At 49.9% G+C, this 26,729-nt stretch overlaps 30 non-coding genes across 30 annotated transcripts; 15 read left to right on the top strand and 15 right to left on the bottom strand.

Annotated features, from left to right (window-relative positions):
• The first annotated feature begins 215 nt into the window (after nucleotides 1-215).
• Nucleotides 216-287, top strand: TRNAG-UCC (transfer RNA glycine (anticodon UCC)). Its single transcript has one exon. It is a non-coding gene; the product is annotated as a tRNA-Gly (tRNA).
• Nucleotides 288-2,514: 2,227 nt separating this feature from the next.
• TRNAN-GUU (transfer RNA asparagine (anticodon GUU)) lies at nucleotides 2,515-2,588 on the bottom strand. The gene has a single exon. It is a non-coding gene; the product is annotated as a tRNA-Asn (tRNA).
• A 142-nt stretch (nucleotides 2,589-2,730) lies between these two features.
• TRNAY-GUA (transfer RNA tyrosine (anticodon GUA)) lies at nucleotides 2,731-2,816 on the bottom strand. Its single transcript is given in 2 exon segments — nucleotides 2,731-2,766; nucleotides 2,780-2,816. It is a non-coding gene; the product is annotated as a tRNA-Tyr (tRNA).
• Nucleotides 2,817-3,187: 371 nt separating this feature from the next.
• Nucleotides 3,188-3,260, top strand: TRNAK-CUU (transfer RNA lysine (anticodon CUU)). The gene has a single exon. It is a non-coding gene; the product is annotated as a tRNA-Lys (tRNA).
• A 273-nt stretch (nucleotides 3,261-3,533) lies between these two features.
• On the top strand, nucleotides 3,534-3,605 carry TRNAG-UCC (transfer RNA glycine (anticodon UCC)). Its single transcript has one exon. It is a non-coding gene; the product is annotated as a tRNA-Gly (tRNA).
• A 2,221-nt stretch (nucleotides 3,606-5,826) lies between these two features.
• Nucleotides 5,827-5,900, bottom strand: TRNAN-GUU (transfer RNA asparagine (anticodon GUU)). Its single transcript has one exon. It is a non-coding gene; the product is annotated as a tRNA-Asn (tRNA).
• Nucleotides 5,901-6,041: 141 nt separating this feature from the next.
• On the bottom strand, nucleotides 6,042-6,127 carry TRNAY-GUA (transfer RNA tyrosine (anticodon GUA)). Its single transcript is given in 2 exon segments — nucleotides 6,042-6,077; nucleotides 6,091-6,127. It is a non-coding gene; the product is annotated as a tRNA-Tyr (tRNA).
• A 371-nt stretch (nucleotides 6,128-6,498) lies between these two features.
• TRNAK-CUU (transfer RNA lysine (anticodon CUU)) lies at nucleotides 6,499-6,571 on the top strand. Its single transcript has one exon. It is a non-coding gene; the product is annotated as a tRNA-Lys (tRNA).
• Nucleotides 6,572-6,844: 273 nt separating this feature from the next.
• TRNAG-UCC (transfer RNA glycine (anticodon UCC)) lies at nucleotides 6,845-6,916 on the top strand. The gene has a single exon. It is a non-coding gene; the product is annotated as a tRNA-Gly (tRNA).
• Nucleotides 6,917-9,143: 2,227 nt separating this feature from the next.
• Nucleotides 9,144-9,217, bottom strand: TRNAN-GUU (transfer RNA asparagine (anticodon GUU)). The gene has a single exon. It is a non-coding gene; the product is annotated as a tRNA-Asn (tRNA).
• Nucleotides 9,218-9,359: 142 nt separating this feature from the next.
• On the bottom strand, nucleotides 9,360-9,445 carry TRNAY-GUA (transfer RNA tyrosine (anticodon GUA)). Its single transcript is given in 2 exon segments — nucleotides 9,360-9,395; nucleotides 9,409-9,445. It is a non-coding gene; the product is annotated as a tRNA-Tyr (tRNA).
• A 371-nt stretch (nucleotides 9,446-9,816) lies between these two features.
• Nucleotides 9,817-9,889, top strand: TRNAK-CUU (transfer RNA lysine (anticodon CUU)). Its single transcript has one exon. It is a non-coding gene; the product is annotated as a tRNA-Lys (tRNA).
• A 273-nt stretch (nucleotides 9,890-10,162) lies between these two features.
• TRNAG-UCC (transfer RNA glycine (anticodon UCC)) lies at nucleotides 10,163-10,234 on the top strand. The gene has a single exon. It is a non-coding gene; the product is annotated as a tRNA-Gly (tRNA).
• Nucleotides 10,235-12,463: 2,229 nt separating this feature from the next.
• Nucleotides 12,464-12,537, bottom strand: TRNAN-GUU (transfer RNA asparagine (anticodon GUU)). The gene has a single exon. It is a non-coding gene; the product is annotated as a tRNA-Asn (tRNA).
• A 142-nt stretch (nucleotides 12,538-12,679) lies between these two features.
• Nucleotides 12,680-12,765, bottom strand: TRNAY-GUA (transfer RNA tyrosine (anticodon GUA)). The gene is given in 2 exon segments: nucleotides 12,680-12,715; nucleotides 12,729-12,765. It is a non-coding gene; the product is annotated as a tRNA-Tyr (tRNA).
• A 371-nt stretch (nucleotides 12,766-13,136) lies between these two features.
• On the top strand, nucleotides 13,137-13,209 carry TRNAK-CUU (transfer RNA lysine (anticodon CUU)). The gene has a single exon. It is a non-coding gene; the product is annotated as a tRNA-Lys (tRNA).
• Nucleotides 13,210-13,482: 273 nt separating this feature from the next.
• Nucleotides 13,483-13,554, top strand: TRNAG-UCC (transfer RNA glycine (anticodon UCC)). Its single transcript has one exon. It is a non-coding gene; the product is annotated as a tRNA-Gly (tRNA).
• A 2,230-nt stretch (nucleotides 13,555-15,784) lies between these two features.
• On the bottom strand, nucleotides 15,785-15,858 carry TRNAN-GUU (transfer RNA asparagine (anticodon GUU)). The gene has a single exon. It is a non-coding gene; the product is annotated as a tRNA-Asn (tRNA).
• A 142-nt stretch (nucleotides 15,859-16,000) lies between these two features.
• On the bottom strand, nucleotides 16,001-16,086 carry TRNAY-GUA (transfer RNA tyrosine (anticodon GUA)). Its single transcript is given in 2 exon segments — nucleotides 16,001-16,036; nucleotides 16,050-16,086. It is a non-coding gene; the product is annotated as a tRNA-Tyr (tRNA).
• A 371-nt stretch (nucleotides 16,087-16,457) lies between these two features.
• On the top strand, nucleotides 16,458-16,530 carry TRNAK-CUU (transfer RNA lysine (anticodon CUU)). Its single transcript has one exon. It is a non-coding gene; the product is annotated as a tRNA-Lys (tRNA).
• Nucleotides 16,531-16,803: 273 nt separating this feature from the next.
• TRNAG-UCC (transfer RNA glycine (anticodon UCC)) lies at nucleotides 16,804-16,875 on the top strand. The gene has a single exon. It is a non-coding gene; the product is annotated as a tRNA-Gly (tRNA).
• A 2,229-nt stretch (nucleotides 16,876-19,104) lies between these two features.
• TRNAN-GUU (transfer RNA asparagine (anticodon GUU)) lies at nucleotides 19,105-19,178 on the bottom strand. Its single transcript has one exon. It is a non-coding gene; the product is annotated as a tRNA-Asn (tRNA).
• A 142-nt stretch (nucleotides 19,179-19,320) lies between these two features.
• On the bottom strand, nucleotides 19,321-19,406 carry TRNAY-GUA (transfer RNA tyrosine (anticodon GUA)). Its single transcript is given in 2 exon segments — nucleotides 19,321-19,356; nucleotides 19,370-19,406. It is a non-coding gene; the product is annotated as a tRNA-Tyr (tRNA).
• A 371-nt stretch (nucleotides 19,407-19,777) lies between these two features.
• On the top strand, nucleotides 19,778-19,850 carry TRNAK-CUU (transfer RNA lysine (anticodon CUU)). Its single transcript has one exon. It is a non-coding gene; the product is annotated as a tRNA-Lys (tRNA).
• Nucleotides 19,851-20,123: 273 nt separating this feature from the next.
• On the top strand, nucleotides 20,124-20,195 carry TRNAG-UCC (transfer RNA glycine (anticodon UCC)). The gene has a single exon. It is a non-coding gene; the product is annotated as a tRNA-Gly (tRNA).
• A 2,434-nt stretch (nucleotides 20,196-22,629) lies between these two features.
• TRNAY-GUA (transfer RNA tyrosine (anticodon GUA)) lies at nucleotides 22,630-22,715 on the bottom strand. Its single transcript is given in 2 exon segments — nucleotides 22,630-22,665; nucleotides 22,679-22,715. It is a non-coding gene; the product is annotated as a tRNA-Tyr (tRNA).
• A 717-nt stretch (nucleotides 22,716-23,432) lies between these two features.
• TRNAG-UCC (transfer RNA glycine (anticodon UCC)) lies at nucleotides 23,433-23,504 on the top strand. Its single transcript has one exon. It is a non-coding gene; the product is annotated as a tRNA-Gly (tRNA).
• A 2,219-nt stretch (nucleotides 23,505-25,723) lies between these two features.
• On the bottom strand, nucleotides 25,724-25,797 carry TRNAN-GUU (transfer RNA asparagine (anticodon GUU)). The gene has a single exon. It is a non-coding gene; the product is annotated as a tRNA-Asn (tRNA).
• Nucleotides 25,798-25,939: 142 nt separating this feature from the next.
• TRNAY-GUA (transfer RNA tyrosine (anticodon GUA)) lies at nucleotides 25,940-26,025 on the bottom strand. The gene is given in 2 exon segments: nucleotides 25,940-25,975; nucleotides 25,989-26,025. It is a non-coding gene; the product is annotated as a tRNA-Tyr (tRNA).
• A 371-nt stretch (nucleotides 26,026-26,396) lies between these two features.
• Nucleotides 26,397-26,469, top strand: TRNAK-CUU (transfer RNA lysine (anticodon CUU)). Its single transcript has one exon. It is a non-coding gene; the product is annotated as a tRNA-Lys (tRNA).
• The last annotated feature ends 260 nt before the right edge of the window (nucleotides 26,470-26,729 follow it).

Below are 26,729 nucleotides of genomic sequence, written 5' to 3'. Positions count from 1 at the left end.
CCAGTTCCTTCATGCGCACTGCACAATCACACCTTTACCGTATCTACTGGCTTGGCTTCCTTTCTCTCCACGAATGGGGAAATATTTCTAGCTGATCTTCCTAGTGGTCACTTGGTACGGCAGCGAATGGACCTTGCGCTGGAGGGGGTCCGTGAGTCAATGTCATGTGTGGCCTTAATTGTATAGAGGTAGCAGGATGCCTGGCGCACAGCCTTGCGTTGGTGGTATAGTGGTGAGCATAGCTGCCTTCCAAGCAGTTGACCCGGGTTCGATTCCCGGCCAACGCAATCTCCTTCTTTGCGCCCTTGACAAAATACCACAGGGCCCCAGGTCCTTATCAAAAGCTCCTTAGATGTCTTGCCTTAGTGACGACTGTGGAAATATTCCTCGGCATCCCAACAGGCTCCGGCCTCCTGCTTTAACTCGCTCGCGGGGTACAGCAGTATCAAGCAACAAGGTTCAGGCATTTCAACCACTGATTCCCAAAGAATCAACTCTGTCACACACAGCGTTTCAAAAGTATCTGCCTACCATTCTAACACCCTCAACTGGCAAGATAATGCACCATTTGGAAGAATGCTAAAGAATGTGTCAACAAGGAATGTAGACTGAAGTTGGAGCCGGAAGAAACAATCACGTCCCATGATGCCATCGGCCTTTTCACTTGTATACACTTGGCAGAGGCTGTTGAGATTGTGGGAAACATCTGAAAGGAGGTAAGTCTCTTGACAGCCAAAAAGAACTAAAGCCTGACCAAGTGCATTCATTGCTGACCCTTGAGCCTTGAATTGTTCCATGGGGAAAAGACCAAGCCGTTTGTAAAGGCATGTGGATTCTACTTGGGTCAAGATTAGAGCATCAGCACCCCACAAGCTTTTAGTGAACCCATAAAGTCAGTGGACAAATATATCAAGTGTACACGGGAAGAGGCACTGAATAGCAAATGCCCCCTTTTGGACGGCGTCTTACATGGCAAGGAAGGGGCTGACTTGGGCATGGAGGTCTCCAGGAAACCTACCCACACAGACCGCTATCTGCCTTTTGACTCACACCACCACCCACTGGAACACGAGCTGGTTCTTAGGACTCTGCAATATCCGGCTGACATGGTAGCAACCAAAAGAGTCTAAAGACAAAAGAACACAGATGCAACGCCACCCTTGCGAGGGACGCTGGCGTGTTTGCCCCGGTTTCCCTTGACTTCGCCCCGCAGCCAGGCACAGTGTATTTCTTCAGCCAAATACACACGCGCGCAAACGCTCCTTGCCTTCAATGACCGGACTAGGGGATGTTTGTTTTTGGAGTTTTCTTGTCGAGCTGGGGATAGGGATGGGGAATTGTAGTAGGATACTCCAAAATGAGAACTTTTCACACTGAAGACATCTAGCTGATCTCTTAGTTAAGCAGTATTGACGTCCTGACTGGCTTGAGGCCCTCAGGTCCACCCACCTGGGGCCTCATGGCAGCCGGCGCCAGGCGAGGCAGCCTGCCTCCAGCCCAGCTGTTCAGTCCTCTCCCAGGAAAGACGCTGAGCCCATGTGCTCGCAGAACATAAATGCCACTCCCAGCATGCCACAGGACTGCCCTCCCTTGCAACTGGCCAGGGCGGTATCCGTATTCACGCTGTTCATTTGCCTAGCCCCTACCCATGTTCTGGAAAGCTCTCACAGCTTCCTGAAGGCGGGAATAACTCAGACAAACTCAAACAACATCAGAGAATCATGAGCAGACCTGACTAATCCATGGCAGCACTCTGTTAAGCAGAATACCACACTGAATTTACCCGACAGCCTCTCTGGTAAGCAGAGACCAACTATACAAATCCTAGCGCATGACTAGGAGAGTGCTACCGTGACATCTCAGGAGGGCTTTGAAAGCTTGTGGCTACCCAGACTGGGTCTTGGTTAAAACCTCCGCAAGGTCAGGGAAACAAACTGGGGAGAAGCAGAACACTAGGAGAAATCTAGTCATCCCGTATGTAACTGGAGCGTCGGAAAAACTCAGAAGGATCTTTAAGAAACATTGCATCCCTGTGTACTTCAAGCCCAGCATAGCCCCGGGGCACACGCTTAAACATTGACACTATCTGTATTCCACGTTTTTAACACCTCTATCCAGGCCATTTGACAACAATTGAGGCCTTTGGCCATGTCAATCTAGGCACTTTTAGCTATGCAGGCTTCCTGACACCAACAATGGGATCATGTAAGGTGAAAAAAGGTGCTTCCACAATTCTCACACATCCCCTGGTGTTCAGGTGTGAATAGAAATGCTGGGGTTTGTTCCTGAGACTCAGCGGAAGCGAAGAAGTGGCTTGACTAACCTATGAAAGATCTTGAACATTCCAGAAGAAGAGCAATTGATTGCGACATTATTCTAGTCCGTTTTCAAGGAATGTCTCGAGTGAATGGTTAATCGTCAGCCGTGTGAGACAAGCCAAAGGACGCTATTTGTCTTCTTAGGTTAGGGTGAGACTTGGCAGCGGGCCCTGCTAAGGTAAAGAGAAAGCACGAGCGTCCCTGGGTGGGCTTGAACCACCAACCTTTCGGTTAACAGCCGAACGCGCTAACCGATTGCGCCACAGAGACCACACGACAAGCGTGCTTGAGCTGGCCCAAAGGAGACATGAAAGATGAACTGAAGGTGCCTAAAAAGCTTCCCAATTGCACATTTGTAGTGATAAGAGATTGCCTTCTTTCTAAAAGGCAGAGACGCGGGGTAAAAAGCTCTGCCTTCGAGCCGGAATTGAACCAGCGACCTAAGGATTGCTGCTTTGTCTCTACAGTCCTCCGCTCTACCAGCTGAGCTATCGAAGGGAACTGGGAAGAGCACGTGACACCTTGCATGCTAAGCCAGCGCCGTACACTTTGCATTTGACCTTCTCGGTTGAGGTATTGCTTGATGCCGCCTCGGCCGGAAAGGGCAAATGAATGACTTGGCAGATGTTATGTGGGAGGCTACGGCTTGATGTTTTGCACAGAGAGAAAAGGGTTTGGAATCAGCCAGCGCATTTTGTTGTGATCCTCCAAAGTCACAGCAAAAATGGTGATGTAGCGCCCTGACAGCAAGTGAACAGAGTAGTACTTGGAAGCGCATTGAGTTTAGCCAAAGGAATTATGTCGAAAGCTATCAAAAAGTCTGCGGACTCAGGTGGCTGTGAGAGGCCTTGAAGAGCAAAAGTGCTGTAGCCCGGCTAGCTCAGTCGGTAGAGCATGAGACTCTTAATCTCAGGGTCGTGGGTTCGAGCCCCACGTTGGGCGTGGGACGCATTCCGTGTCCCTTTTGCCCGAGTGAAAGGCCTTTGCAAAACTTGTATCTCCAGTTCCTTCATGCGCACTGCACAATCACACCTTTACCGTATCTACTGGCTTGGCTTCCTTTCTCTCCACGAATGGGGAAATATTTCTAGCTGATCTTCCTAGTGGTCACTTGGTACGGCAGCGAATGGACCTTGCGCTGGAGGGGGTCCGTGAGTCAATGTCATGTGTGGCCTTAATTGTATAGAGGTAGCAGGATGCCTGGCGCACAGCCTTGCGTTGGTGGTATAGTGGTGAGCATAGCTGCCTTCCAAGCAGTTGACCCGGGTTCGATTCCCGGCCAACGCAATCTCCTTCTTTGCGCCCTTGACAAAATACCACAGGGCCCCAGGTCCTTATCAAAAGCTCCTTAGATGTCTTGCCTTAGTGACGACTGTGGAAATATTCCTCGGCATCCCAACAGGCTCCGGCCTCCTGCTTTAACTCGCTCGCGGGGTACAGCAGTATCAAGCAACAAGGTTCAGGCATTTCAACCACTGATTCCCAAAGAATCAACTCTGTCACACACAGCGTTTCTAAGTATCTGCCTACCATTCTAACACCCTCAACTGGCAAGATAATGCACCATTTGGAAGAATGCTAAAGAATGTGTCAACAAGGAATGTAGACTGAAGTTGGAGCCGAAAGAAACAATCACGTCCCATGATGCCATCGGCCTTTTCACTTGCATACACTTGGCAGAGGCTGTTGAGATTGTGGGAAACATCTGAAAGGAGGTAAGTCTCTTGACAGCCAAAAAGAACTAAAGCCTGACCAAGTGCATTCATTGCTGACCCTTGAGCCTTGAATTGTTCCATGGGGAAAAGACCAAGCCGTTTGTAAAGGCATGTGGATTCTACTTGGGTCAAGATTAGAGCATCAGCACCCCACAAGCTTTTAGTGAACCCATAAAGTCAGTGGACAAATACATCAAGTGTACACGGGAAGAGGCACTGAATAGCAAATGCCCCCTTTTGGACGGCGTCTTACAAGGCAAGGAAGGGGCTGACTTGGGCATGGAGGTCTCCAGGAAACCTACCCACACAGACCGCTATCTGCCTTTTGACTCACACCACCACCCACTGGAACACGAGCTGGGGGTTCTTAGGACTCTGCAATATCCGGCTGACATGGTAGCAACCAAAAGAGTCTAAAGACAAAAGAACACAGATGCAACGCCACCCTTGCGAGGGACGCTGGCGTGTTTGCCCCGGTTTCCCTTGACTTCGCCCCGCAGCCAGGCACAGTGTATTTCTTCAGCCAAATACACACGCGCGCAAACGCTCCTTGCCTTCAATGACCGGACTAGGGCATGTTTGTTTTTGGAGTTTTCTTGTCGAGCTGGGGATAGGGATGGGGAATTGTAGTAGGATACTCCAAAATGAGAACTTTTCACACTGAAGACATCTAGCTGATCTCTTAGTTAAGCAGTATTGACGTCCTGACTGGCTTGAGGCCCTCAGGTCCACCCACCTGGGGCCTCATGGCAGCCGGCGCCAGGCGAGGCAGCCTGCCTCCAGCCCAGCTGTTCAGTCCTCTCCCAGGAAAGACGCTGAGCCCATGTGCTCGCAGAACATAAATGCCACTCCCAGCATGCCACAGGACTGCCCTCCCTTGCAACTGGCCAGGGCGGTATCCGTATTCACGCTGTTCATTTGCCTAGCCCCTACCCATGTTCTGGAAAGCTCTCACAGCTTCCTGAAGGCGGGAATAACTCAGACAAACTCAAACAACATCAGAGAATCATGAGCAGACCTGACTAATCCATGGCAGCACTCTGTTAAGCAGAATACCACACTGAATTTACCCGACAGCCTCTCTGGTAAGCAGAGACCAACTATACAAATCCTAGCGCATGACTAGGAGAGTGCTACCGTGACATCTCAGGAGGGCTTTGAAAGCTTGTGGCTACCCAGACTGGGTCTTGGTTAAAACCTCCGCAAGGTCAGGGAAACAAACTGGGGAGAAGCAGAACACTAGGAGAAATCTAGTCATCCCGTATGTAACTGGAGCGTCGGAAAAACTCAGAAGGATCTTTAAGAAACATTGCATCCCTGTGTACTTCAAGCCCAGCATAGCCCCGGGGCACACGCTTAAACATTGACACTATCTGTATTCCACGTTTTTAACACCTCTATCCAGGCCATTTGACAACAATTGAGGCCTTTGGCCATGTCAATCTAGGCACTTTTAGCTATGCAGGCTTCCTGACACCAACAATGGGATCATGTAAGGTGAAAAAAGGTGCTTCCACAATTCTCACACATCCCCTGGTGTTCAGGTGTGAATAGAAATGCTGGGGTTTGTTCCTGAGACTCAGCGGAAGCGAAGAAGTGGCTTGACTAAACTATGAAAGATCTTGAACATTCCAGAAGAAGAGCAATTGATTGCGACATTATTCTAGTCCGTTTTCAAGGAATGTCTCGAGTGAATGGTTAATCGTCAGCCGTGTGAGACAAGCCAAAGGGCGCTATTTGTCTTCTTAGGTTAGGGTGAGACTTGGCAGCGGGCCCTGCTAAGGTAAAGAGAAAGTCCCTGGGTGGGCTTGAACCACCAACCTTTCGGTTAACAGCCGAACGCGCTAACCGATTGCGCCACAGAGACCACACGACAAGCGCGCTTGAGCTGGCCCAAAGGAGACATGAAAGATGAACTGAAGGTGCCTAAAAAGCTTCCCAATTGCACATTTGTAGAGATAAGAGATTGCCTTCTTTCTAAAAGTAGAGACGCGGGGTAAAAAGCTCTTCCTTCGAGCCGGAATTGAACCAGCGACCTAAGGATTGCTGCTTTGTCTCTACAGTCCTCCGCTCTACCAGCTGAGCTATCGAAGGGAACTGGGAAGAGCACGTGACACCTTGCATGCTAAGCCAGCGCCGTACACTTTGCATTTGACCTTCTCGGTTGAGGTATTGCTTGATGCCGCCTCGGCCGGAAAGGGCAAATGAAAGACTTGGCAGATGTTATGTGGGAGGCTACGGCTTGATGTTTTGCACAGAGAGAAAAGGGTTTGGAATCAGCCAGCGCATTTTGTTGTGATCCTCCAAAGTCACAGCAAAAATGGTGATGTAGCGCCCTGACAGCAAGTGAACAGAGTAGTACTTGGAAGCGCATTGAGTTTAGCCAAAGGAATTATGTCGAAAGCTATCAAAAAGTCTGCGGACTCAGGTGGCTGTGAGAGGCCTTGAAGAGCAAAAGTGCTGTAGCCCGGCTAGCTCAGTCGGTAGAGCATGAGACTCTTAATCTCAGGGTCGTGGGTTCGAGCCCCACGTTGGGCGTGGGACACATTCCGTGTCCCTTTTGCCCGAGTGAAAGGCCTTTGCAAAACTTGTATCTCCAGTTCCTTCATGCGCACTGCACAATCACACCTTTACCGTATCTACTGGCTTGGCTTCCTTTCTCTCCACGAATGGGGAAATATTTCTAGCTGATCTTCCTAGTGGTCACTTGGTACGGCAGCGAATGGACCTTGCGCTGGAGGGGGTCCGTGAGTCAATGTCATGTGTGGCCTTAATTGTATAGAGGTAGCAGGATGCCTGGCGCACAGCCTTGCGTTGGTGGTATAGTGGTGAGCATAGCTGCCTTCCAAGCAGTTGACCCGGGTTCGATTCCCGGCCAACGCAATCTCCTTCTTTGCGCCCTTGACAAAATACCACAGGGCCCCAGGTCCTTATCAAAAGCTCCTTAGATGTCTTGCCTTAGTGACGACTGTGGAAATATTCCTCGGCATCCCAACAGGCTCCGGCCTCCTGCTTTAACTCGCTCGCGGGGTACAGCAGTATCAAGCAACAAGGTTCAGGCATTTCAACCACTGATTCCCAAAGAATCAACTCTGTCACACACAGCGTTTCAAAAGTATCTGCCTACCATTCTAACACCCTCAACTGGCAAGATAATGCACCATTTGGAAGAATGCTAAAGAATGTGTCAACAAGGAATGTAGACTGAAGTTGGAGCCGGAAGAAACAATCACGTCCCATGATGCCATCGGCCTTTTCACTTGTATACACTTGGCAGAGGCTGTTGAGATTGTGGGAAACATCTGAAAGGAGGTAAGTCTCTTGACAGCCAAAAAGAACTAAAGCCTGACCAAGTGCATTCATTGCTGACCCTTGAGCCTTGAATTGTTCCATGGGGAAAAGACCAAGCCGTTTGTAAAGGCATGTGGATTCTACTTGGGTCAAGATTAGAGCATCAGCACCCCACAAGCTTTTAGTGAACCCATAAAGTCAGTGGACAAATATATCAAGTGTACACGGGAAGAGGCACTGAATAGCAAATGCCCCCTTTTGGACGGCGTCTTACAAGGCAAGGAAGGGGCTGACTTGGGCATGGAGGTCTCCAGGAAACCTACCCACACAGACCGCTATCTGCCTTTTGACTCACACCACCACCCACTGGAACACGAGCTGGTTCTTAGGACTCTGCAATATCCGGCTGACATGGTAGCAACCAAAAGAGTCTAAAGACAAAAGAACACAGATGCAACGCCACCCTTGCGAGGGACGCTGGCGTGTTTGCCCCGGTTTCCCTTGACTTCGCCCCGCAGCCAGGCACAGTGTATTTCTTCAGCCAAATACACACGCGCGCAAACGCTCCTTGCCTTCAATGACCGGACTAGGGGATGTTTGTTTTTGGAGTTTTCTTGTCGAGCTGGGGATAGGGATGGGGAATTGTAGTAGGATACTCCAAAATGAGAACTTTTCACACTGAAGACATCTAGCTGATCTCTTAGTTAAGCAGTATTGACGTCCTGACTGGCTTGAGGCCCTCAGGTCCACCCACCTGGGGCCTCATGGCAGCCGGCGCCAGGCGAGGCAGCCTGCCTCCAGCCCAGCTGTTCAGTCCTCTCCCAGGAAAGACGCTGAGCCCATGTGCTCGCAGAACATAAATGCCACTCCCAGCATGCCACAGGACTGCCCTCCCTTGCAACTGGCCAGGGCGGTATCCGTATTCACGCTGTTCATTTGCCTAGCCCCTACCCATGTTCTGGAAAGCTCTCACAGCTTCCTGAAGGCGGGAATAACTCAGACAAACTCAAACAACATCAGAGAATCATGAGCAGACCTGACTAATCCATGGCAGCACTCTGTTAAGCAGAATACCACACTGAATTTACCCGACAGCCTCTCTGGTAAGCAGAGACCAACTATACAAATCCTAGCGCATGACTAGGAGAGTGCTACCGTGACATCTCAGGAGGGCTTTGAAAGCTTGTGGCTACCCAGACTGGGTCTTGGTTAAAACCTCCGCAAGGTCAGGGAAACAAACTGGGGAGAAGCAGAACACTAGGAGAAATCTAGTCATCCCGTATGTAACTGGAGCGTCGGAAAAACTCAGAAGGATCTTTAAGAAACATTGCATCCCTGTGTACTTCAAGCCCAGCATAGCCCCGGGGCACACGCTTAAACATTGACACTATCTGTATTCCACGTTTTTAACACCTCTATCCAGGCCATTTGACAACAATTGAGGCCTTTGGCCATGTCAATCTAGGCACTTTTAGCTATGCAGGCTTCCTGACACCAACAATGGGATCATGTAAGGTGAAAAAAGGTGCTTCCACAATTCTCACACATCCCCTGGTGTTCAGGTGTGAATAGAAATGCTGGGGTTTGTTCCTGAGACTCAGCGGAAGCGAAGAAGTGGCTTGACTAAACTATGAAAGATCTTGAACATTCCAGAAGAAGAGCAATTGATTGCGACATTATTCTAGTCCGTTTTCAAGGAATGTCTCGAGTGAATGGTTAATCGTCAGCCGTGTGAGACAAGCCAAAGGACGCTATTTGTCTTCTTAGGTTAGGGTGAGACTTGGCAGCGGGCCCTACTAAGGTAAAGAGAAAGCACGAGCGTCCCTGGGTGGGCTTGAACCACCAACCTTTCGGTTAACAGCCGAACGCGCTAACCGATTGCGCCACAGAGACCACACGACAAGCGTGCTTGAGCTGGCCCAAAGGAGACATGAAAGATGAACTGAAGGTGCCTAAAAAGCTTCCCAATTGCACATTTGTAGTGATAAGAGATTGCCTTCTTTCTAAAAGGCAGAGACGCGGGGTAAAAAGCTCTGCCTTCGAGCCGGAATTGAACCAGCGACCTAAGGATTGCTGCTTTGTCTCTACAGTCCTCCGCTCTACCAGCTGAGCTATCGAAGGGAACTGGGAAGAGCACGTGACACCTTGCATGCTAAGCCAGCGCCGTACACTTTGCATTTGACCTTCTCGGTTGAGGTATTGCTTGATGCCGCCTCGGCCGGAAAGGGCAAATGAATGACTTGGCAGATGTTATGTGGGAGGCTACGGCTTGATGTTTTGCACAGAGAGAAAAGGGTTTGGAATCAGCCAGCGCATTTTGTTGTGATCCTCCAAAGTCACAGCAAAAATGGTGATGTAGCGCCCTGACAGCAAGTGAACAGAGTAGTACTTGGAAGCGCATTGAGTTTAGCCAAAGGAATTATGTCGAAAGCTATCAAAAAGTCTGCGCACTCAGGTGGCTGTGAGAGGCCTTGAAGAGCAAAAGTGCTGTAGCCCGGCTAGCTCAGTCGGTAGAGCATGAGACTCTTAATCTCAGGGTCGTGGGTTCGAGCCCCACGTTGGGCGTGGGACACATTCCGTGTCCCTTTTGCCCGAGTGAAAGGCCTTTGCAAAACTTGTATCTCCAGTTCCTTCATGCGCACTGCACAATCACACCTTTACCGTATCTACTGGCTTGGCTTCCTTTCTCTCCACGAATGGGGAAATATTTCTAGCTGATCTTCCTAGTGGTCACTTGGTACGGCAGCGAATGGACCTTGCGCTGGAGGGGGTCCGTGAGTCAATGTCATGTGTGGCCTTAATTGTATAGAGGTAGCAGGATGTCTGGCGCACAGCCTTGCGTTGGTGGTATAGTGGTGAGCATAGCTGCCTTCCAAGCAGTTGACCCGGGTTCGATTCCCGGCCAACGCAATCTCCTTCTTTGCGCCCTTGACAAAATACCACAGGGCCCCAGGTCCTTATCAAAAGCTCCTTAGATGTCTTGCCTTAGTGACGACTGTGGAAATATTCCTCGGCATCCCAACAGGCTCCGGCCTCCTGCTTTAACTCGCTCGCGGGGTACAGCAGTATCAAGCAACAAGGTTCAGGCATTTCAACCACTGATTCCCAAAGAATCAACTCTGTCACACACAGCGTTTCTAAGTATCTGCCTACCATTCTAACACCCTCAACTGGCAAGATAATGCACCATTTGGAAGAATGCTAAAGAATGTGTCAACAAGGAATGTAGACTGAAGTTGGAGCCGGAAGAAACAATCACGTCCCATGATGCCATCGGCCTTTTCACTTGCATACACTTGGCAGAGGCTGTTGAGATTGTGGGAAACATCTGAAAGGAGGTAAGTCTCTTGACAGCCAAAAAGAACTAAAGCCTGACCAAGTGCATTCATTGCTGACCCTTGAGCCTTGAATTGTTCCATGGGGAAAAGACCAAGCCGTTTGTAAAGGCATGTGGATTCTACTTGGGTCAAGATTAGAGCATCAGCACCCCACAAGCTTTTAGTGAACCCATAAAGTCAGTGGACAAATACATCAAGTGTACACGGGAAGAGGCACTGAATAGCAAATGCCCCCTTTTGGACGGCGTCTTACAAGGCAAGGAAGGGGCTGACTTGGGCATGGAGGTCTCCAGGAAACCTACCCACACAGACCGCTATCTGCCTTTTGACTCACACCACCACCCACTGGAACACGAGCTGGGGGTTCTTAGGACTCTGCAATATCCGGCTGACATGGTAGCAACCAAAAGAGTCTAAAGACAAAAGAACACAGATGCAACGCCACCCTTGCGAGGGATGCTGGCGTGTTTGCCCCGGTTTCCCTTGACTTCGCCCCGCAGCCAGGCACAGTGTATTTCTTCAGCCAAATACACACGCGCGCAAACGCTCCTTGCCTTCAATGACCGGACTAGGGCATGTTTGTTTTTGGAGTTTTCTTGTCGAGCTGGGGATAGGGATGGGGAATTGTAGTAGGATACTCCAAAATGAGAACTTTTCACACTGAAGACATCTAGCTGATCTCTTAGTTAAGCAGTATTGACGTCCTGACTGGCTTGAGGCCCTCAGGTCCACCCACCTGGGGCCTCATGGCAGCCGGCGCCAGGCAAGGCAGCCTGCCTCCAGCCCAGCTGTTCAGTCCTCTCCCAGGAAAGACGCTGAGCCCATGTGCTCGCAGAACATAAATGCCACTCCCAGCATGCCACAGGACTGCCCTCCCTTGCAACTGGCCAGGGCGGTATCCGTATTCACGCTGTTCATTTGCCTAGCCCCTACCCATGTTCTGGAAAGCTCTCACAGCTTCCTGAAGGCGGGAATAACTCAGACAAACTCAAACAACATCAGAGAATCATGAGCAGACCTGACTAATCCATGGCAGCACTCTGTTAAGCAGAATACCACACTGAATTTACCCGACAGCCTCTCTGGTAAGCAGAGACCAACTATACAAATCCTAGCGCATGACTAGGAGAGTGCTACCGTGACATCTCAGGAGGGCTTTGAAAGCTTGTGGCTACCCAGACTGGGTCTTGGTTAAAACCTCCGCAAGGTCAGGGAAACAAACTGGGGAGAAGCAGAACACTAGGAGAAATCTAGTCATCCCGTATGTAACTGGAGCGTCGGAAAAACTCAGAAGGATCTTTAAGAAACATTGCATCCCTGTGTACTTCAAGCCCAGCATAGCCCCGGGGCACACGCTTAAACATTGACACTATCTGTATTCCACGTTTTTAACACCTCTATCCAGGCCATTTGACAACAATTGAGGCCTTTGGCCATGTCAATCTAGGCACTTTTAGCTATGCAGGCTTCCTGACACCAACAATGGGATCATGTAAGGTGAAAAAAGGTGCTTCCACAATTCTCACACATCCCCTGGTGTTCAGGTGTGAATAGAAATGCTGGGGTTTGTTCCTGAGACTCAGCGGAAGCGAAGAAGTGGCTTGACTAACCTATGAAAGATCTTGAACATTCCAGAAGAAGAGCAATTGATTGCGACATTATTCTAGTCCGTTTTCAAGGAATGTCTCGAGTGAATGGTTAATCGTCAGCCGTGTGAGACAAGCCAAAGGACGCTATTTGTCTTCTTAGGTTAGGGTGAGACTTGGCAGCGGGCCCTGCTAAGGTAAAGAGAAAGCACGAGCGTCCCTGGGTGGGCTTGAACCACCAACCTTTCGGTTAACAGCCGAACGCGCTAACCGATTGCGCCACAGAGACCACACGACAAGCGTGCTTGAGCTGACCCAAAGGAGACATGAAAGATGAACTGAAGGTGCCTAAAAAGCTTCCCAATTGCACATTTGTAGTGATAAGAGATTGCCTTCTTTCTAAAAGGCAGAGACGTGGGGTAAAAAGCTCTTCCTTCGAGCCGGAATTGAACCAGCGACCTAAGGATTGCTGCTTTGTCTCTACAGTCCTCCGCTCTACCAGCTGAGCTATCGAAGGGAACTGGAAAGAGCAGGTGACACCTTGCATGCTAAGCCAGCGCCGTACACTTTGCATTTGACCTTCTCGGTTGAGGTATTGCTTGATGCCGCCTCGGCCGGAAAGGGCAAATGAATGACTTGGCAGATGTTATGTGGGAGGCTACGGCTTGATGTTTTGCACAGAGAGAAAAGGGTTTGGAATCAGCCAGCGCATTTTGTTGTGATCCTCCAAAGTCACAGCAAAAATGGTGATGTAGCGCCCTGACAGCAAGTGAACAGAGTAGTACTTGGAAGCTCATTGAGTTTAGCCAAAGGAATTATGTCGAAAGCTATCAAAAAGTCTGCGGACTCAGGTGGCTGTGAGAGGCCTTGAAGAGCAAAAGCGCTGTAGCCCGGCTAGCTCAGTCGGTAGAGCATGAGACTCTTAATCTCAGGGTCGTGGGTTCGAGCCCCACGTTGGGCGTGGGACACATTCCGTGTCCCTTTTGCCCGAGTGAAAGGCCTTTGCAAAACTTGTATCTCCAGTTCCTTCATGCGCACTGCACAATCACACCTTTACCGTATCTACTGGCTTGGCTTCCTTTCTCTCCACGAATGGGGAAATATTTCTAGCTGATCTTCCTAGTGGTCACTTGGTACGGCAGCGAATGGACCTTGCGCTGGAGGGGGTCCGTGAGTCAATGTCATGTGTGGCCTTAATTGTATAGAGGTAGCAGGATGCCTGGCGCACAGCCTTGCGTTGGTGGTATAGTGGTGAGCATAGCTGCCTTCCAAGCAGTTGACCCGGGTTCGATTCCCGGCCAACGCAATCTCCTTCTTTGCGCCCTTGACAAAATACCACAGGGCCCCAGGTCCTTATCAAAAGCTCCTTAGATGTCTTGCCTTAGTGACGACTGTGGAAATATTCCTCGGCATCCCAACAGGCTCCGGCCTCCTGCTTTAACTCGCTCGCGGGGTACAGCAGTATCAAGCAACAAGGTTCAGGCATTTCAACCACTGATTCCCAAAGAATCAACTCTGTCACACACAGCGTTTCAAAAGTATCTGCCTACCATTCTAACACCCTCAACTGGCAAGATAATGCACCATTTGGAAGAATGCTAAAGAATGTGTCAACAAGGAATGTAGACTGAAGTTGGAGCCGGAAGAAACAATCACGTCCCATGATGCCATCGGCCTTTTCACTTGTATACACTTGGCAGAGGCTGTTGAGATTGTGGGAAACATCTGAAAGGAGGTAAGTCTCTTGACAGCCAAAAAGAACTAAAGCCTGACCAAGTGCATTCATTGCTGACCCTTGAGCCTTGAATTGTTCCATGGGGAAAAGACCAAGCCGTTTGTAAAGGCATGTGGATTCTACTTGGGTCAAGATTAGAGCATCAGCACCCCACAAGCTTTTAGTGAACCCATAAAGTCAGTGGACAAATATATCAAGTGTACACGGGAAGAGGCACTGAATAGCAAATGCCCCCTTTTGGACGGCGTCTTACAAGGCAAGGAAGGGGCTGACTTGGGCATGGAGGTCTCCAGGAAACCTACCCACACAGACCGCTATCTGCCTTTTGACTCACACCACCACTCACTGGAACACGAGCTGGGGGTTCTTAGGACTCTGCAATATCCGGCTGACATGGTAGCAACCAAAAGAGTCTAAAGACAAAAGAACACAGATGCAACGCCACCCTTGCGAGGGACGCTGGCGTGTTTGCCCCGGTTTCCCTTGACTTCGCCCCGCAGCCAGGCACAGTGTATTTCTTCAGCCAAATACACACGCGCGCAAACGCTCCTTGCCTTCAATGACCGGACTAGGGGATGTTTGTTTTTGGAGTTTTCTTGTCGAGCTGGGGAAAGGGATGGGGAATTGTAGTAGGATACTCCAAAATGAGAACTTTTCACACTGAAGACATCTAGCTGATCTCTTAGTTAAGCAGTATTGACGTCCTGACTGGCTTGAGGCCCTCAGGTCCACCCACCTGGGGCCTCATGGCAGCCGGCGCCAGGCGAGGCAGCCTGCCTCCAGCCCAGCTGTTCAGTCCTCTCCCAGGAAAGACGCTGAGCCCATGTGCTCGCAGAACATAAATGCCACTCCCAGCATGCCACAGGACTGCCCTCCCTTGCAACTGGCCAGGGCGGTATCCGTATTCACGCTGTTCATTTGCCTAGCCCCTACCCATGTTCTGGAAAGCTCTCACAGCTTCCTGAAGGCGGGAATAACTCAGACAAACTCAAACAACATCAGAGAATCATGAGCAGACCTGACTAATCCATGGCAGCACTCTGTTAAGCAGAATACCACACTGAATTTACCCGACAGCCTCTCTGGTAAGCAGAGACCAACTATACAAATCCTAGCGCATGACTAGGAGAGTGCTACCGTGACATCTCAGGAGGGCTTTGAAAGCTTGTGGCTACCCAGACTGGGTCTTGGTTAAAACCTCCGCAAGGTCAGGGAAACAAACTGGGGAGAAGCAGAACACTAGGAGAAATCTAGTCATCCCGTATGTAACTGGAGCGTCGGAAAAACTCAGAAGGATCTTTAAGAAACATTGCATCCCTGTGTACTTCAAGCCCAGCATAGCCCCGGGGCACACGCTTAAACATTGACACTATCTGTATTCCACGTTTTTAACACCTCTATCCAGGCCATTTGACAACAATTGAGGCCTTTGGCCATGTCAATCTAGGCACTTTTAGCTATGCAGGCTTCCTGACACCAACAATGGGATCATGTAAGGTGAAAAAAGGTGCTTCCACAATTCTCACACATCCCCTGGTGTTCAGGTGTGAATAGAAATGCTGGGGTTTGTTCCTGAGACTCAGCGGAAGCGAAGAAGTGGCTTGACTAAACTATGAAAGATCTTGAACATTCCAGAAGAAGAGCAATTGATTGCGACATTATTCTAGTCCGTTTTCAAGGAATGTCTCGAGTGAATGGTTAATCGTCAGCCGTGTGAGACAAGCCAAAGGACGCTATTTGTCTTCTTAGGTTAGGGTGAGACTTGGCAGCGGGCCCTACTAAGGTAAAGAGAAAGCACGAGCGTCCCTGGGTGGGCTTGAACCACCAACCTTTCGGTTAACAGCCGAACGCGCTAACCGATTGCGCCACAGAGACCACACGACAAGCGTGCTTGAGCTGGCCCAAAGGAGACATGAAAGATGAACTGAAGGTGCCTAAAAAGCTTCCCAATTGCACATTTGTAGTGATAAGAGATTGCCTTCTTTCTAAAAGGCAGAGACGCGGGGTAAAAAGCTCTGCCTTCGAGCCGGAATTGAACCAGCGACCTAAGGATTGCTGCTTTGTCTCTACAGTCCTCCGCTCTACCAGCTGAGCTATCGAAGGGAACTGGGAAGAGCACGTGACACCTTGCATGCTAAGCCAGCGCCGTACACTTTGCATTTGACCTTCTCGGTTGAGGTATTGCTTGATGCCGCCTCGGCCGGAAAGGGCAAATGAATGACTTGGCAGATGTTATGTGGGAGGCTACGGCTTGATGTTTTGCACAGAGAGAAAAGGGTTTGGAATCAGCCAGCGCATTTTGTTGTGATCCTCCAAAGTCACAGCAAAAATGGTGATGTAGCGCCCTGACAGCAAGTGAACAGAGTAGTACTTGGAAGCGCATTGAGTTTAGCCAAAGGAATTATGTCGAAAGCTATCAAAAAGTCTGCGGACTCAGGTGGCTGTGAGAGGCCTTGAAGAGCAAAAGTGCTGTAGCCCGGCTAGCTCAGTCGGTAGAGCATGAGACTCTTAATCTCAGGGTCGTGGGTTCGAGCCCCACGTTGGGCGTGGGACGCATTCCGTGTCCCTTTTGCCCGAGTGAAAGGCCTTTGCAAAACTTGTATCTCCAGTTCCTTCATGCGCACTGCACAATCACACCTTTACCGTATCTACTGGCTTGGCTTCCTTTCTCTCCACGAATGGGGAAATATTTCTAGCTGATCTTCCTAGTGGTCACTTGGTACGGCAGCGAATGGACCTTGCGCTGGAGGGGGTCCGTGAGTCAATGTCATGTGTGGCCTTAATTGTATAGAGGTAGCAGGATGCCTGGCGCACAGCCTTGCGTTGGTGGTATAGTGGTGAGCATAGCTGCCTTCCAAGCAGTTGACCCGGGTTCGATTCCCGGCCAACGCAATCTCCTTCTTTGCGCCCTTGACAAAATACCACAGGGCCCCAGGTCCTTATCAAAAGCTCCTTAGATGTCTTGCCTTAGTGACGACTGTGGAAATATTCCTCGGCATCCCAACAGGCTCCGGCCTCCTGCTTTAACTCGCTCGCGGGGTACAGCAGTATCAAGCAACAAGGTTCAGGCATTTCAACCACTGATTCCCAAAGAATCAACTCTGTCACACACAGCGTTTCTAAGTATCTGCCTACCATTCTAACACCCTCAACTGGCAAGATAATGCACCATTTGGAAGAATGCTAAAGAATGTGTCAACAAGGAATGTAGACTGAAGTTGGAGCCGGAAGAAACAATCACGTCCCATGATGCCATCGGCCTTTTCACTTGCATACACTTGGCAGAGGCTGTTGAGATTGTGGGAAACATCTGAAAGGAGGTAAGTCTCTTGACAGCCAAAAAGAACTAAAGCCTGACCAAGTGCATTCATTGCTGACCCTTGAGCCTTGAATTGTTCCATGGGGAAAAGACCAAGCCGTTTGTAAAGGCATGTGGATTCTACTTGGGTCAAGATTAGAGCATCAGCACCCCACAAGCTTTTAGTGAACCCATAAAGTCAGTGGACAAATACATCAAGTGTACACGGGAAGAGGCACTGAATAGCAAATGCCCCCTTTTGGACGGCGTCTTACAAGGCAAGGAAGGGGCTGACTTGGGCATGGAGGTCTCCAGGAAACCTACCCACACAGACCGCTATCTGCCTTTTGACTCACACCACCACCCACTGGAACACGAGCTGGGGGTTCTTAGGACTCTGCAATATCCGGCTGACATGGTAGCAACCAAAAGAGTCTAAAGACAAAAGAACACAGATGCAACGCCACCCTTGCGAGGGACGCTGGCGTGTTTGCCCCGGTTTCCCTTGACTTCGCCCCGCAGCCAGGCACAGTGTATTTCTTCAGCCAAATACACACGCGCGCAAACGCTCCTTGCCTTCAATGACCGGACTAGGGCATGTTTGTTTTTGGAGTTTTCTTGTCGAGCTGGGGATAGGGATGGGGAATTGTAGTAGGATACTCCAAAATGAGAACTTTTCACACTGAAGACATCTAGCTGATCTCTTAGTTAAGCAGTATTGACGTCCTGACTGGCTTGAGGCCCTCAGGTCCACCCACCTGGGGCCTCATGGCAGCCGGCGCCAGGCGAGGCAGCCTGCCTCCAGCCCAGCTGTTCAGTCCTCTCCCAGGAAAGACGCTGAGCCCATGTGCTCGCAGAACATAAATGCCACTCCCAGCATGCCACAGGACTGCCCTCCCTTGCAACTGGCCAGGGCGGTATCCGTATTCACGCTGTTCATTTGCCTAGCCCCTACCCATGTTCTGGAAAGCTCTCACAGCTTCCTGAAGGCGGGAATAACTCAGACAAACTCAAACAACATCAGAGAATCATGAGCAGACCTGACTAATCCATGGCAGCACTCTGTTAAGCAGAATACCACACTGAATTTACCCGACAGCCTCTCTGGTAAGCAGAGACCAACTATACAAATCCTAGCGCATGACTAGGAGAGTGCTACCGTGACATCTCAGGAGGGCTTTGAAAGCTTGTGGCTACCCAGACTGGGTCTTGGTTAAAACCTCCGCAAGGTCAGGGAAACAAACTGGGGAGAAGCAGAACACTAGGAGAAATCTAGTCATCCCGTATGTAACTGGAGCGTCGGAAAAACTCAGAAGGATCTTTAAGAAACATTGCATCCCTGTGTACTTCAAGCCCAGCATAGCCCCGGGGCACACGCTTAAACATTGACACTATCTGTATTCCATGTTTTTAACACCTCTATCCAGGCCATTTGACAACAATTGAGGCCTTTGGCCATGTCAATCTAGGCACTTTTAGCTATGCAGGCTTCCTGACACCAACAATGGGATCATGTAAGGTGAAAAAAGGTGCTTCCACAATTCTCACACATCCCCTGGTGTTCAGGTGTGAATAGAAATGCTGGGGTTTGTTCCTGAGACTCAGCGGAAGCGAAGAAGTGGCTTGACTAACCTATGAAAGATCTTGAACATTCCAGAAGAAGAGCAATTGATTGCGACATTATTCTAGTCCGTTTTCAAGGAATGTCTCGAGTGAATGGTTAATCGTCAGCCGTGTGAGACAAGCCAAAGGACGCTATTTGTCTTCTTAGGTTAGGGTGAGACTTGGCAGCGGGCCCTGCTAAGGTAAAGAGAAAGCACGAGCGTCCCTGGGTGGGCTTGAACCACCAACCTTTCGGTTAACAGCCGAACGCGCTAACCGATTGCGCCACAGAGACCACACGACAAGCGTGCTTGAGCTGACCCAAAGGAGACATGAAAGATGAACTGAAGGTGCCTAAAAAGCTTCCCAATTGCACATTTGTAGTGATAAGAGATTGCCTTCTTTCTAAAAGGCAGAGACGCGGGGTAAAAAGCTCTTCCTTCGAGCCGGAATTGAACCAGCGACCTAAGGATTGCTGTTTTGTCTCTACAGTCCTCCGCTCTACCAGCTGAGCTATCGAAGGGAACTGGAAAGAGCAGGTGACACCTTGCATGCTAAGCCAGCGCCGTACACTTTGCATTTGACCTTCTCGGTTGAGGTATTGCTTGATGCCGCCTCGGCCGGAAAGGGCAAATGAATGACTTGGCAGATGTTATGTGGGAGGCTACGGCTTGATGTTTTGCACAGAGAGAAAAGGGTTTGGAATCAGCCAGCGCATTTTGTTGTGATCCTCCAAAGTCACAGCAAAAATGGTGATGTAGCGCCCTGACAGCAAGTGAACAGAGTAGTACTTGGAAGCGCATTGAGTTTAGCCAAAGGAATTATGTCGAAAGCTATCAAAAAGTCTGCGGACTCAGGTGGCTGTGAGAGGCCTTGAAGAGCAAAAGTGCTGTAGCCCGGCTAGCTCAGTCGGTAGAGCATGAGACTCTTAATCTCAGGGTCGTGGGTTCGAGCCCCACGTTGGGCGTGGGACACATTCCGTGTCCCTTTTGCCCGAGTGAAAGGCCTTTGCAAAACTTGTATCTCCAGTTCCTTCATGCGCACTGCACAATCACACCTTTACCGTATCTACTGGCTTGGCTTCCTTTCTCTCCACGAATGGGGAAATATTTCTAGCTGATCTTCCTAGTGGTCACTTGGTACGGCAGCGAATGGACCTTGCGCTGGAGGGGGTCCGTGAGTCAATGTCATGTGTGGCCTTAATTGTATAGAGGTAGCAGGATGCCTGGCACACAGCCTTGCGTTGGTGGTATAGTGGTGAGCATAGCTGCCTTCCAAGCAGTTGACCCGGGTTCGATTCCCGGCCAACGCAATCTCCTTCTTTGCGCCCTTGACAAAATACCACAGGGCCCCAGGTCCTTATCAAAAGCTCCTTAGATGTCTTGCCTTAGTGACGACTGTGGAAATATTCCTCGGCATCCCAACAGGCTCCGGCCTCCTGCTTTAACTCGCTCGCGGGGTACAGCAGTATCAAGCAACAAGGTTCAGGCATTTCAACCACTGATTCCCAAAGAATCAACTCTGTCACACACAGCGTTTCAAAAGTATCTGCCTACCATTCTAACACCCTCAACTGGCAAGATAATGCACCATTTGGAAGAATGCTAAAGAATGTGTCAACAAGGAATGTAGACTGAAGTTGGAGCCGGAAGAAACAATCACGTCCCATGATGCCATCGGCCTTTTCACTTGTATACACTTGGCAGAGGCTGTTGAGATTGTGGGAAACATCTGAAAGGAGGTAAGTCTCTTGACAGCCAAAAAGAACTAAAGCCTGACCAAGTGCATTCATTGCTGACCCTTGAGCCTTGAATTGTTCCATGGGGAAAAGACCAAGCCGTTTGTAAAGGCATGTGGATTCTACTTGGGTCAAGATTAGAGCATCAGCACCCCACAAGCTTTTAGTGAACCCATAAAGTCAGTGGACAAATATATCAAGTGTACACGGGAAGAGGCACTGAATAGCAAATGCCCCCTTTTGGACGGCGTCTTACAAGGCAAGGAAGGGGCTGACTTGGGCATGGAGGTCTCCAGGAAACCTACCCACACAGACCGCTATCTGCCTTTTGACTCACACCACCACCCACTGGAACACGAGCTGGTTCTTAGGACTCTGCAATATCCGGCTGACATGGTAGCAACCAAAAGAGTCTAAAGACAAAAGAACACAGATGCAACGCCACCCTTGCGAGGGACGCTGGCGTGTTTGCCCCGGTTTCCCTTGACTTCGCCCCGCAGCCAGGCACAGTGTATTTCTTCAGCCAAATACACACGCGCGCAAACGCTCCTTGCCTTCAATGACCGGACTAGGGGATGTTTGTTTTTGGAGTTTTCTTGTCGAGCTGGGGATAGGGATGGGGAATTGTAGTAGGATACTCCAAAATGAGAACTTTTCACACTGAAGACATCTAGCTGATCTCTTAGTTAAGCAGTATTGACGTCCTGACTGGCTTGAGGCCCTCAGGTCCACCCACCTGGGGCCTCATGGCAGCCGGCGCCAGGCGAGGCAGCCTGCCTCCAGCCCAGCTGTTCAGTCCTCTCCCAGGAAAGACGCTGAGCCCATGTGCTCGCAGAACATAAATGCCACTCCCAGCATGCCACAGGACTGCCCTCCCTTGCAACTGGCCAGGGCGGTATCCGTATTCACGCTGTTCATTTGCCTAGCCCCTACCCATGTTCTGGAAAGCTCTCACAGCTTCCTGAAGGCGGGAATAACTCAGACAAACTCAAACAACATCAGAGAATCATGAGCAGACCTGACTAATCCATGGCAGCACTCTGTTAAGCAGAATACCACACTGAATTTACCCGACAGCCTCTCTGGTAAGCAGAGACCAACTATACAAATCCTAGCGCATGACTAGGAGAGTGCTACCGTGACATCTCAGGAGGGCTTTGAAAGCTTGTGGCTACCCAGACTGGGTCTTGGTTAAAACCTCCGCAAGGTCAGGGAAACAAACTGGGGAGAAGCAGAACACTAGGAGAAATCTAGTCATCCCGTATGTAACTGGAGCGTCGGAAAAACTCAGAAGGATCTTTAAGAAACATTGCATCCCTGTGTACTTCAAGCCCAGCATAGCCCCGGGGCACACGCTTAAACATTGACACTATCTGTATTCCACCTTTTTAACACCTCTATCCAGGCCATTTGACAACAATTGAGGCCTTTGGCCATGTCAATCTAGGCACTTTTAGCTATGCAGGCTTCCTGACACCAACAATGGGATCATGTAAGGTGAAAAAAGGTGCTTCCACAATTCTCACACATCCCCTGGTGTTCAGGTGTGAATAGAAATGCTGGGGTTTGTTCCTGAGACTCAGCGGAAGCGAAGAAGTGGCTTGACTAAACTATGAAAGATCTTGAACATTCCAGAAGAAGAGCAATTGATTGCGACATTATTCTAGTCCGTTTTCAAGGAATGTCTCGAGTGAATGGTTAATCGTCAGCCGTGTGAGACAAGCCAAAGGACGCTATTTGTCTTCTTAGGTTAGGGTGAGACTTGGCAGCGGGCCCTGCTAAGGTAAAGAGAAAGTCCCTGGGTGGGCTTGAACCACCAACCTTTCGGTTAACAGCCAAACGCGCTAACCGATTGCGCCACAGAGACCACACGACAAGTGCGCTTGAGCTGGCCCAAAGGAGACATGAAAGATGAACTGAAGGTGCCTAAAAAGCTTCCCAATTGCACATTTGTAGAGATAAGAGATTGCCTTCTTTCTAAAAGTAGAGACGCGGGGTAAAAAGCTCTTCCTTCGAGCCGGAATTGAACCAGCGACCTAAGGATTGCTGCTTTGTCTCTACAGTCCTCCGCTCTACCAGCTGAGCTATCGAAGGGAACTGGAAAGAGCACGTGACACCTTGCATGCTAAGCCAGCGCCGTACACTTTGCATTTGACCTTCTCGGTTGAGGTATTGCTTGATGCCGCCTCGGCCGGAAAGGGCAAATGAATGACTTGGCAGATGTTATGTGGGAGGCTACGGCTTGATGTTTTGCACAGAGAGAAAAGGGTTTGGAATCAGCCAGCGCATTTTGTTGTGATCCTCCAAAGTCACAGCAAAAATGGTGATGTAGCGCCCTGACAGCAAGTGAACAGAGTAGTACTTGGAAGCGCATTGAGTTTAGCCAAAGGAATTATGTCGAAAGCTATCAAAAAGTCTGCGGACTCAGGTGGCTGTGAGAGGCCTTGAAGAGCAAAAGTGCTGTAGCCCGGCTAGCTCAGTCGGTAGAGCATGAGACTCTTAATCTCAGGGTCGTGGGTTCGAGCCCGACGTTGGGCGTGGGACACATTCCGTGTCCCTTTTGCCCGAGTGAAAGGCCTTTGCAAAACTTGTATCTCCAGTTCCTTCATGCGCACTGCACAATCACACCTTTACCGTATCTACTGGCTTGGCTTCCTTTCTCTCCACGAATGGGGAAATATTTCTAGCTGATCTTCCTAGTGGTCACTTGGTACGGCAGCGAATGGACCTTGCGCTGGAGGGGGTCCGTGAGTCAATGTCATGTGTGGCCTTAATTGTATAGAGGTAGCAGGATGCCTGGCGCACAGCCTTGCGTTGGTGGTATAGTGGTGAGCATAGCTGCCTTCCAAGCAGTTGACCCGGGTTCGATTCCCGGCCAACGCAATCTCCTTCTTTGCGCCCTTGACAAAATACCACAGGGCCCCAGGTCCTTATCAAAAGCTCCTTAGATGTCTTGCCTTAGTGACGACTGTGGAAATATTCCTCGGCATCCCAACAGGCTCCGGCCTCCTGCTTTAACTCGCTCGCGGGGTACAGCAGTATCAAGCAACAAGGTTCAGGCATTTCAACCACTGATTCCCAAAGAATCAACTCTGTCACACACAGCGTTTCAAAAGTATCTGCCTACCATTCTAACACCCTCAACTGGCAAGATAATGCACCATTTGGAAGAATGCTAAAGAATGTGTCAACAAGGAATGTAGACTGAAGTTGGAGCCGGAAGAAACAATCACGTCCCATGATGCCATCGGCCTTTTCACTTGTATACACTTGGCAGAGGCTGTTGAGATTGTGGGAAACATCTGAAAGGAGGTAAGTCTCTTGACAGCCAAAAAGAACTAAAGCCTGACCAAGTGCATTCATTGCTGACCCTTGAGCCTTGAATTGTTCCATGGGGAAAAGACCAAGCCGTTTGTAAAGGCATGTGGATTCTACTTGGGTCAAGATTAGAGCATCAGCACCCCACAAGCTTTTAGTGAACCCATAAAGTCAGTGGACAAATATATCAAGTGTACACGGGAAGAGGCACTGAATAGCAAATGCCCCCTTTTGGACGGCGTCTTACAAGGCAAGGAAGGGGCTGACTTGGGCATGGAGGTCTCCAGGAAACCTACCCACACAGACCGCTATCTGCCTTTTGACTCACACCACCACCCACTGGAACACGAGCTGGTTCTTAGGACTCTGCAATATCCGGCTGACATGGTAGCAACCAAAAGAGTCTAAAGACAAAAGAACACAGATGCAACGCCACCCTTGCGAGGGACGCTGGCGTGTTTGCCCCGGTTTCCCTTGACTTCGCCCTGCAGCCAGGCACAGTGTATTTCTTCAGCCAAATACACACGCGCGCAAACGCTCCTTGCCTTCAATGACCGGACTAGGGGATGTTTGTTTTTGGAGTTTTCTTGTCGAGCTGGGGATAGGGATGGGGAATTGTAGTAGGATACTCCAAAATGAGAACTTTTCACACTGAAGACATCTAGCTGATCTCTTAGTTAAGCAGTATTGACGTCCTGACTGGCTTGAGGCCCTCAGGTCCACCCACCTGGGGCCTCATGGCAGCCGGCGCCAGGCGAGGCAGCCTGCCTCCAGCCCAGCTGTTCAGTCCTCTCCCAGGAAAGACGCTGAGCCCATGTGCTCGCAGAACATAAATGCCACTCCCAGCATGCCACAGGACTGCCCTCCCTTGCAACTGGCCAGGGCGGTATCCGTATTCACGCTGTTCATTTGCCTAGCCCCTACCCATGTTCTGGAAAGCTCTCACAGCTTCCTGAAGGCGGGAATAACTCAGACAAACTCAAACAACATCAGAGAATCATGAGCAGACCTGACTAATCCATGGCAGCACTCTGTTAAGCAGAATACCACACTGAATTTACCCGACAGCCTCTCTGGTAAGCAGAGACCAACTATACAAATCCTAGCGCATGACTAGGAGAGTGCTACCGTGACATCTCAGGAGGGCTTTGAAAGCTTGTGGCTACCCAGACTGGGTCTTGGTTAAAACCTCCGCAAGGTCAGGGAAACAAACTGGGGAGAAGCAGAACACTAGGAGAAATCTAGTCATCCCGTATGTAACTGGAGCGTCGGAAAAACTCAGAAGGATCTTTAAGAAACATTGCATCCCTGTGTACTTCAAGCCCAGCATAGCCCCGGGGCACACGCTTAAACATTGACACTATCTGTATTCCACGTTTTTAACACCTCTATCCAGGCCATTTGACAACAATTGAGGCCTTTGGCCATGTCAATCTAGGCACTTTTAGCTATGCAGGCTTCCTGACACCAACAATGGGATCATGTAAGGTGAAAAAAGGTGCTTCCACAATTCTCACACATCCCCTGGTGTTCAGGTGTGAATAGAAATGCTGGGGTTTGTTCCTGAGACTCAGCGGAAGCGAAGAAGTGGCTTGACTAAACTATGAAAGATCTTGAACATTCCAGAAGAAGAGCAATTGATTGCGACATTATTCTAGTCCGTTTTCAAGGAATGTCTCGAGTGAATGGTTAATCGTCAGCCGTGTGAGACAAGCCAAAGGACGCTATTTGTCTTCTTAGGTTAGGGTGAGACTTGGCAGCGGGCCCTGCTAAGGTAAAGAGAAAGTCCCTGGGTGGGCTTGAACCACCAACCTTTCGGTTAACAGCCGAACGCGCTAACCGATTGCGCCACAGAGACCACACGACAAGTGTGCTTGAGCTGGCCCAAAGGAGACATGAAAGATGAACTGAAGGTGCCTAAAAAGCTTCCCAATTGCACATTTGTAGTGATAAGAGATTGCCTTCTTTCTAAAAGGCAGAGACGCGGGGTAAAAAGCTCTTCCTTCGAGCCGGAATTGAACCAGCGACCTAAGGATTGCTGCTTTGTCTCTACAGTCCTCCGCTCTACCAGCTGAGCTATCGAAGGGAACTGGGAAGAGCACGTGACACCTTGCATGCTAAGCCAGCGCCGTACACTTTGCATTTGACCTTCTCGGTTGAGGTATTGCTTGATGCCGCCTCGGCCGGAAAGGGCAAATGAATGACTTGGCAGATGTTATGTGGGAGGCTACGGCTTGATGTTTTGCACAGAGAGAAAAGGGTTTGGAATCAGCCAGCGCATTTTGTTGTGATCCTCCAAAGTCACAGCAAAAATGGTGATGTAGCGCCCTGACAGCAAGTGAACAGAGTAGTACTTGGAAGCGCATTGAGTTTAGCCAAAGGAATTATGTCGAAAGCTATCAAAAAGTCTGCGGACTCAGGTGGCTGTGAGAGGCCTTGAAGAGCAAAAGTGCTGTAGCCCGGCTAGCTCAGTCGGTAGAGCATGAGACTCTTAATCTCAGGGTCGTGGGTTCGAGCCCCACGTTGGGCGTGGGACACATTCCGTGTCCCTTTTGCCCGAGTGAAAGGCCTTTGCAAAACTTGTATAGTTCCTTCATGCGCACTGCACAATCACACCTTTACCGTATCTACTGGCTTGGCTTCCTTTCTCTCCACGAATGGGGAAATATTTCTAGCTGATCTTCCTAGTGGTCACTTGGTACGGCAGCGAATGGACCTTGCGCTGGAGGGGGTCCGTGAGTCAATGTCATGTGTGGCCTTAATTGTATAGAGGTAGCAGGATGCCTGGCA

This window comes from Staurois parvus, unplaced genomic scaffold, assembly GCF_062004578.1.
Source record: "Staurois parvus isolate SC_StPar_1 unplaced genomic scaffold, SC_StPar_1.0 ptg002181l, whole genome shotgun sequence".
NCBI classification, from domain to species: Eukaryota; Metazoa; Chordata; class Amphibia; order Anura; family Ranidae; genus Staurois; species Staurois parvus.
This window is presented reverse-complemented; position numbering and strand designations above follow the sequence as displayed.